We start from the raw sequence: 9,877 nt of genomic DNA, 5'->3' as shown, positions 1-9,877 counted from the left end.
TTTTTTTTTTTTTTTTTTTTTTTTTTTTTTTTTTTTTTTTTTTTTTTAAGTAGCTATGTTGTTCTCTGAGTCTTGGCTGAATTTTTTTTTCTTTCAGCATCCTGAGTATTTCATGCATCTGTCCACCATCTTCCATTGGTTCTGTTGAGGAGTCAGTTGTTAGGCTTATTGTAATTCCTTTATAATTGTGGCTTTTTTGAGTCATTACTATTTTTTTTAATCACAGTCTAATTGACTTTAAGATTTTCATGTCCATTTAGATGACATGCTTCTGTACTTATCTAATTCACTGCTATTTAAACTTCTTAGACATGTAGATTACTATTTTCATAAATCTATGCTCTGATGATTGAGGTAGTTGGCACTTACATTTGATTTTCATGAATTCAGATGATTAACATCATGTTTTTCTCCCTCTTTTCTCTCTCTGTTTCTCTCTCTTTGCCAATCTTTCTTTTTCTTTCTTTTCATCTTCATGGTCCAAGAATATATATGTACAGAAATGGGTATAGAAAGATAGATGCGTGTATGTTTAATGGTGCTTTATATTTCCATATTTGTTTATTCCTCTTTATTCTACATTTTTCTGATCTTTTGTTTCTATAACTTTTGCTATTGATTGGTCTTCAAGCTTCATGATTCTGTTTTATCAAATCAAACTGATTATTGTATCCCTCTTATGAAATTTTTATTTTTATAATCTTATTTGACTCTAAAGTCTTCATTTGATTTTTATGTACATGATTATTTTTGAAATAATAATTTTATCCCTGTATTGATATTCTATATTAGATAAATAATTGACATCACATTTTTCTTTAGCGTTTTTTCAAAATTTTTTCCTGTAGTTGTTGAAATATACAGAGAAGTGAGGATGGGAATAATCAGGACTTTGAAGTATATTTTTTCTTTCAAATGTTCTAATTCTTTCTGAGTTCTTTCTCTTTGTCTGTGTGAAAACTTCTTGGATTTTAACATAAAGGATGGAGCATATCATACTAAAATTAGATATTTTCCCAGACCCTTACACAAGTTCTTTTGTCCTATATGGGATGAAATGTGTAAAAGTATTTATGTTTTGACTCAGTTTGTTTATACTTCACCATTAGATTCTAAAGTGGAGTAAAATTAAACATCTCCTGACAATATCATGTACCCTGGTTACTTCGAACTGTGTTTTTATTTACTTTTTTCCTTTTATTTTGTTTTCTATTTGAAAATTAAACTCTGATGATTCAAAACCCAGTAGAAGTATTGAAAAATGGTGAGTCATTTCTCAGAAATTGCAGTATGTGGCATTTAATACAAAGAACACATTTTAACCCATGATTTCCCCTTAATTGTAAATGTTAAAATATTCTTTTTCCTCAAAGATATTTGAGATCATTATTATATGGAGAAATTTTCTAATTCACAGCAGTATCCACACATGATTAGCACCTTTCATTCATTTTTTATTTATTGAATGTATACATAAAACAAGAATTATCCCTATTAATAAAGTGCCAAGTACCAACAACTGATATTTTGATAGACTTATTCATTTTATGCAGGTTCAATATGTCTATATCCTCAAACACAATGCTTCTTTATAGAAAAACAAATTAAACATTTTCACTACATTTTTTAGGTTTAGAGTATACAGTTGGTGACTATAGTCATTTTACTACACGATGGTTCACTTGAACTGCTAACTCTTATCTAATTGCAACTCCCCTTCTCCCCTTTTCTCTGCTTTCCACTCTTTGATGATCACTGTTCTGAGCTACATTTCTCTGAGTTCAACTTTTCTATATTCCATATTTGATCTTATTTCTCTTCCTGTGCCTGTTTTTTTTTCTCAGTGACAAAAATGATTTCATACGCTGCATATATTATTGTGAATGATAGAATTTTGGTTTTTTTTATGATGGAATATTACACCATAGTGAATGTATATCACATTTTTGTGGTTCACCCTCAATTAATGAGCATTTAGTTCTTTCTGTTTTAGAGCTGTCATGAATAATGTCTCAACAATAATAATAACATGAATAACAATATTCATATTATTACTCATATGAATAACGTCATAATAATGATGATGTTGATGCCTGGTTATCAGGGAGTGCTACTACTTGGTACCACTTGGGAGGTGTGTCCTGGTTACAGTAGATATGGCCTTGTTGGAGGAGTGTGTCACTGAGGGTGGACTTTGGGCTTTCAAGGGCCCAAGCCAGGTCCAGTGGCTCTCTCTCTTTCTGCTGTCTTTTGATTTGGATGTAGAATGCTCAGCTACTTCTTCAGCACCGTGTTTGCCTGCATTCTGCTGTGTTCCCTGCCATGACAGTGAACTAAATTTCTGAAACTGTAAGCCAGCCTCAGTTATATGCTTTTCGTTGTAAGGGTTTCCGTGGTCAAGGTGTCTCTTCACAGCAATAGAATGTTGACTAAGACAAGGTACAAGCCAGTAGTGTAATTATTATATATGAACGTTTTTTCTTCTTTTTTTAAAATTACTTTAGTTTTTATTGATTATAGTTTATTCACTTTGTATCCAGGCTATAGCCCCCTCCCTCATCCTCTCCCAATCCCATCCTCCTACCCTCTTCTTCTCCCATGACCCTCCCAAACTCCACTGGTAGGGGAGGTCCTTCTCCCCTTCCCTCTGACCCTAGCCTACCAGGTATCATCAGGACTGGCTGCATTGTCTTCCTCTGTGGCCTGGTAAGGCTGCTCCCCCCTCAGGAGGAGGTGATCAAAAAACTAGCCACTGAGTTCATGTCTTAGACAGGCCCTGTTCCCATTACTAGGGCACCCACTTGGATACTGAGCTGCCATGGGCTACATCTGTGCAGGGGTTCCAGGCCATCTCCATGAGTGGTCCTTGGCTGGAGTATCAGTCTCAGAAAAGACCCCTGAGTCCAGAATTTTTGGTTCTGTTGCTCTCCTTGTGGAGCTCCTGTCCCCTCCAGGTCTTTCTATCTCCCTCTTCTTTCATAAGATTCCCTGCACTCTGCCCAAAGTTTGGCTATGAGTCTCAGCCTCTGCTTTGATACCTTGCTAGGTAAAGTCTTTCAGAGGCCCTCTGTGGTAGGCTCCTCTCCTGTTCCCTGATTTCTCCCTCTTCCTATGCCCATCCCATTTGCCTTTCTGAGTGAGGATTGATCATCTTACCAAAGGTCCTCCTTGCTTAGTTTCGTTAGGTGTACAGATTTTAGCGTGTTTATCCTATAGGTATAATTCTACTATCCACTTATAAGTGAGTATATACCATGTGTGTCTTTCTGCTTCTGCGATACCCCACTCAGGATGATCTTTTCTAGATCCCACCATTTGCCTGCAAATTTCATTATTTCCTTGGTTTTAATTGTTGAGTAGTATTCCAATATACCACAATTTCTGTATCCATTCCTGAACTGAGGGACATCTGGGTTGTTTCCAGATTCTTGCTATTACAAATAAAGCTGCTATGAGCATGGTTGAGCAAATGTCCTTGTTGTATACTTGAGTATGTTTTGGATATATGCCTAGGAGTGGTATAGCTGGATCTCGAGGAAGTACTATTCCTAATTGTCTGAGAAAGTGCCAGATTGATTTCTAAAGTGGTTGTACAAGTTTACATTTCCACCAGCAATGGAGGAGTGTTTCTCTTTCTCTACATCCTTTCCAGCACGTGTTGTCACTTGAGTTTTTGATCTTAGCCATTCTTATGGGGGGTGGTTCAGCCATTAAGTATGAAAGTTTTAAAAAATGTTTTGAGAAATCTGCATAATGCCTGCTATAATTTGAAACTTTGAACATCCTCCAGAGGCATGTGTACTGAAGGCTAAGTAACCAGTTTACAGCCTTATCGTGAGATGATAGATTCTTTGAAACACAAGGATTAGTAAAGGAAGTTATGCAATTGGGTTATTTTCAATTAATTAATTTATTTATTTATTTATTACAATTTATTCACATTGTATTCCAGCTGTAGCCCCCTCCCTTGTCTCTTCCTAGTCCTCCTGCCCTCCCTTTTCTCCTTCTATGCCCCTCTCCTAGTCCACTGGTATGGGAGTATCTCGTCTTCTATCTGACCCCCATCAAGGCTGGCTGCATCATCTTCCTCTGTGGGTCTGGCAAGGCTGTGCCCCCCAGAAAGAAGTGATCAAAGAGCAGACCACTGAGTTCATGTCAGAGACAGCCTATGGCTTCCTCTGAGTCAGGAGGTTCTTTTCAGGCATGGTCCTTGGTTGGAGTATTGGTCTCTGCCGGCCCCCCTGGTCCCAGATTTTTTTGCTCTGTTGGTCTCCTTGTGGAGTTCTTGTCCCCTCCAGGTCTTTCTGTTTCTCTCTTCTTTCATAAGGTTTCCTACACTCTGCCCAAAGTTTGGCTATGAGTCTCAGTATCTCCATAAGTACCCTGGTGAGTAGAGTCTTTCAGAGGTGGAAGGCTCCTGTCCTGTTCCTTGACTTCTCCTACTTCTGATGTCTATCCTGTTTGCTCTTCTGAGTGAGGCTTCAGCCTCTTTCCTAGGGTCCTGCTTGTTGTTTAGCTTCTTTAAGACTATAAATTTTAGTATGTTTATCCTATATTATATGTCTAATATCTACTTATAAGTGATTATGCTTTCATTTGTAAGTTGACTGGTGACAGTGTTTTGTCACAGCAATTAAAAAATGCTAAGCCACTGAGCTGCAGTATGGAAATAATGTGATTAGCTGTTTCAAGTTCCTGCCAGCAACACTTGCAATGATGGAACATAACTTGGAATTATAAGTCAAAAAGACCTTTTCTTTCTTAAATTGCTTTTGTAGTGGTAGTTTACCATAACAGCAGGAAATAAAACTAAGACAGTTTCTTCAGTTTTATTTTGGTACAGAAGGCACAAACTAACATGATAACATGGCGTGGGTCCAGGAGGGTCCTTTCTCAGACTTTCAGACTCCCACCTTATTCTTGATTCCTCAGTGGCAGAAAAAAAACTGATGGTTCTTTGGTCTGTCTATATAAGAGCATTAGTCCCATACCCAAGAACTCTAAGCTGCTATTATTTTACTGCATAATCATAAATGTGTTAAGTCACAACTGTAAAAAAGTGTTCACAAAATTTGGAACTTAAGGGTCACATATAATAATAACAGAGTAACAAACAACAATAATAAAATGATAACATGCCCCCAGCTTGTTTTTAAATTAATTACGCTATAAGTGTTTCACAGATATTTTCTCTATTTTTGAATATGAGCAGAAAAGTGGGTAGAATTTGTTGGCATACTTTTTGATACTTTTTATTTATATTTCTTTTATCTTTTTCCCTCTACTCCACCCCAATCCCTTCCAACACCCCAACACCAGGTAGGAGAGAGGAAGAGATAGTGAGAGAGGGAGTGCAATTCTCTTAGCTGCTTCTGCTGGTTAAGGTTGTGGGGTTCCTTGTAGCCAGTTCAGTCCTCTTTTCAGGAGATCTCCAACTTCTTGTCTCGCAACAGCAACCAGGAGCTGCCAGGGAGGAAGAAGGAGCAGCCTCGTTCTTCCTTTCATCTCCTCACTCTCTGGGCTCTGGCATTTATTTTCTCTTCGGAGTCCTCAGATTTAAACTATCTGCAGCTGGCAAAGAGCTCCTCTCAGAGCCTGAATGAGGCAGATAGTCAGCTCTTGTGGGCCTTCTGAATCGCCTCCACACCTGGGATCAAAACAAAAACATGCTTATATCCACAACAATAATTACCTCTCGACAAACGGGAAACTGTAGGAGTACACGTAAGTTGAAAATATACATGTACATGTCAGATACATCAATTGGACTTTAACAAAGCTTTCCCTTATTTGATGAATTACTACCAATCCCATGTATTACTTGCCAATCTCTCATTTATATACATCATAAGTGTCATCCTCATACTACATGGTTTGACAAGGATTCGAGCAATGGTACATTACTATGTGGAGTCTTTCTGATATTCCCACATATTTGACAACCAGTTTCTGCTGAATTGTGATGTAGTATTTAGGCTATCCATGGCCACGTGGCCTGTGTAATGGAAAAACTCTATGTAAACTAAATTAGAAGTGCTGATTTCCATTTATATAACTGACAGATAGAGCAAGGAAAGGCCCTGATAAGATCATTTCAAGTTTTGATTTCCACTTGACAAATGCACTTGGGCATTCTATGAACCTTACCCAAGCAAAAGTAGGGCTCTGACTGTCCAAATAGGAAACCTTTCTGATTGACTGCATCAACAAACTCTTATCCTTTCTACAGAGGCTGTTCTACTACCTAATATGTACCACAAGTAAGCATGCAATTCTACATCATCTACTTTCAGCCACGCAAATGAGACTATTTTTAAATTTCATATTAGCATGTTTCTAAAGTATGCGTTTTACGATAAACTACTAAGAGGTTGTCTAAAATTCTTTTAAAACAATCACTATATTTGGACCACAAAGATTTTTTTCACAATAATATCTGTTCTTACTGAATCTTATGCAAACAGACTAGAATTACAAATAACTTATTTTGATGTCACTGAAAATGTCATGCTTATCAAAACCAAGTAATAAATTCCCTATCAGTTTAAATATACTGTTTATTTAGGATATTCACAGTACTTGAACTAGGTATAGGCTTAAACATTCACAGAATTGTGCTCTTGTTATGTTACAGCATTTGTCCCTCAAATAATCGGATAGCAGTTTGATGAGATGGAGGTGGAGGGCATTCATACCACAATCAGGCATTCCTTTTCCTTGATTAGGTCGATATGTTTGTGTAATTTAGTCTTATTTGCTTTTAAACAATCTAACTTTTCTAATTTTTAATACTCCAACATCCTAGTTAGAAAATTAACCCTGTTTTAAAAAACATTTTAAAAATTACTGATATTCTAGTTATGAAAGACTGAAATTCAATGAAAAATGCAAAAAAAAAAAAAGCTTCCGAAGCTACCTTCAAATTGGGATATATATTTAACACTGGGGCAGAGGCCATCACACAGCTAACTTTCACGGCTGACTCTCTTCTGCGACGGTTGCCCACAAAATGCTCTTGTATGTGTAATTTCAAAGTGACCTTATTTTTCTCATGTTCCCATCATAAGCAATCACAACCCACTTTCCAGGATCAAGACACATATTTTATGCATTTTCTCGTGGATAAACAGGTAAGTCTTACTCACTTGTATACTTGCCAACATTTCATGATAGTGTTTTGTGAATTTTATCATCTTAGCATAATTCCTTTGCTAAAAATAAGTAATTTTTGTCAGTGTCAGCTTTTCTTAGTTTTTTGATAAGCAGAAGAATGGCACAGATAAATACTGCTCTCACCCTACAGCAAAGAGACTCCTTTTTTTTTCTTTGCAGACAGGGGCCATATATATATGTGTGTGTGTGTGTTAGAAGAAAAGGTCATACATTTTTTGGAAGGAGATGTGTGTAGGAAGATTTGAGAATAGTTTGATTAGAGAGAAAAGGTTTGTGACAGTGTATAAATACGGTATACATAAGTATGAAATTATCAAACAAAAAGAAAATAAAATTGAAAAATGAAACCCAGTATAATGTGTAAAGGGACCAGGTTCTCCTTATTCTTCCCATATGATTCCCCTATACTGTAAGGTGTTTGAGGTCAACCCTTATTTCCTTTCCTTACTAAACATACTCATATAAGGGACATAGACGGCAGTCATAGTCATATAATGCAAAGGGAGTTCAGAGATAACAGCCAAAGGAAATGCTTCCTTCTAGGACAATTCAGGTAACATGACACAAGATATTTATTTTCTCAGTTCAAACTCAGACACATGCTTATGTTTAAAGAATTATGCAGTTATGAAATCATGAACTTTCCTAGTTGTTTTTAGTTGTGACATGACATTAGGCAAAATATCCCATTCAAATACAAGCAACTGCATCTACACACACACACACACACACACACACACACACACAAACACACACACACACGAGTTTATATATGCTCATGTTGATGAGTGCACATTCCTATTTCACTCTGTGCATACTATGATTTCAAGCAGTAGATACCTTATTTGAACAGATCAATGTGATTTTCAGTCCATTTTTGTCAGTGTGATTGTGCATGTGTACAGTGTAGCAGTGCAGACACCTTCAAAGAATCCAGTTAGTTAATAGAAACTGCCATTGCAAAACTTGCATCTCAAACATTTTCCCAAGAAACAGAAATATATGACAATGATTTACAATTTCATTTCCCTTTATATTAAGTGGCAACTCATTTAGAACACAAATCTGTGCAACTTTTGCGTGTGTGTGTATGTGTACACACATGGGAAATAGTTTAAACAAATAACTTTTGGAAAAAATATATATACCAAATATTGGCTATTTTTCCCTTCTCTATAACAATATCAGAAGCTATGAGTGGAGCTAAATGGCTACAATTTAACTTTCAGATCAGAATTGAGGGAGACTGTTTTTCCTGGTAGATTCATCTCTGGTAACGTGTCTTTGAGTTGCAATTTTGTGAAGACAAACTTTTTTATTGGGCTTGGTTTCCTGGATATGTTTATGCATACAGATCCTTAGGTGTATAAGAAATGCACTGGTGATATGGTTTTACTTATACATAAACCAGAGTCATTTACACGTAAGTGTGTCCTCAGATACCTTTTGAAAGGGGAGATATAAATACTGACCTCTGTGTATACTGATTGAGAATAAATGCTGTATTTTTTTTCATCAGTTTGCCTTCTATAAAGTCTGACATGAGGAAAATCCTCCTAGTTGGTGACTAAATGGACAAGTGAATAATCTATGTATTGTAAGAAGGTCCAGTGAGCCTCTGGCTGTTGCCATGGCAATTCTAACAGCAGATTTCAAGTATTAGAAAGTAATTATTCTTAATTTTAAAAGCTGGTAATAAAGCAGCAACATCTCAGCTAATGCATATTTTCAGAAACAAAGTAACATTTCAGATTTAATTGGAAAGGCCTAAAAATTAAAACAAAACCATAAAGCCAGAAGAACTTATAACTATATAATTATAATATATTTGCTATTGGTTAGTAAGAGATTTCCCTTAAGTAAAACATTTTACCAAAGCATGCAAAATTAGCCTAAGAGCTTTGTTGCTTTTTCCTTTTTATTTCCAAATGTTCACCTCCTTGCTTCAGAGAGTGGAGATTTTCCCTGTCTTCGCAGGGCATTGCCTAGTTCTTTTATCTGTTAGCAAGTTAATATTCAATAAAGGCATCATAGGGAGCAAACATCATATTTATGGTCCTTGACCACATCTTGCCTAAAATAAAAATAAAAAATAAAATCTACAATTTTATAATTAAAAGTATAAATTATAATTAAAATTAATTTATAATTAAAAAAATAAAAAAATAAATATCTACAATTTTCCCCCAAGTCACCCATGTTTACATAAGAATAAAACTCTTTGTGTATTACCATGTGGAATTATTCTATGCAGAGTCATAAATCTACCACATCCGCTGAAGAAATGTAAGGATTAAACCAATAAATTCTTCAATAAAGTCAACCAGGTAATGTAAGTATGAATTTACATATTGGGTTTTATGCTCCTCCTTTAAATCAAAGTGTTGCAGAATAGCAGCAGGCAATTGCTGGATATTGTAGGATACTCTGTTTTTGCCACTTGCTACTGTGACAATAGAGACAACTGTTAACAATTAGGTGTTTCCAGAATGGTCAACAATGCTCTGGAGGGTTAAAGAGTTATTGTGAAAACTCCTGGAGAAATCTTGTAGAGGATATTCAAACCACATCTATGTAGAATTTAGGGAATAAAGCAAGTCAGGCAAGTTAAATTGGAAAGAAAAGAAGAAAGAAAGAAAGAAAGAAAGAAAGAAAGAAAGAAAGAAAGAAAGAAAGAAAGAAAGAAAGAAAGAAAGAAAGAAAG

The sequence above is a fragment of the Psammomys obesus genome, unplaced genomic scaffold (assembly GCF_907164565.1).
Source record: "Psammomys obesus unplaced genomic scaffold, mPsaObe1.curated_primary_1811, whole genome shotgun sequence".
NCBI classification, from domain to species: Eukaryota; Metazoa; Chordata; class Mammalia; order Rodentia; family Muridae; genus Psammomys; species Psammomys obesus.
The sequence above is the reverse complement of the archived record's forward strand: the minus strand, read 5'-3'. Positions refer to the sequence as shown.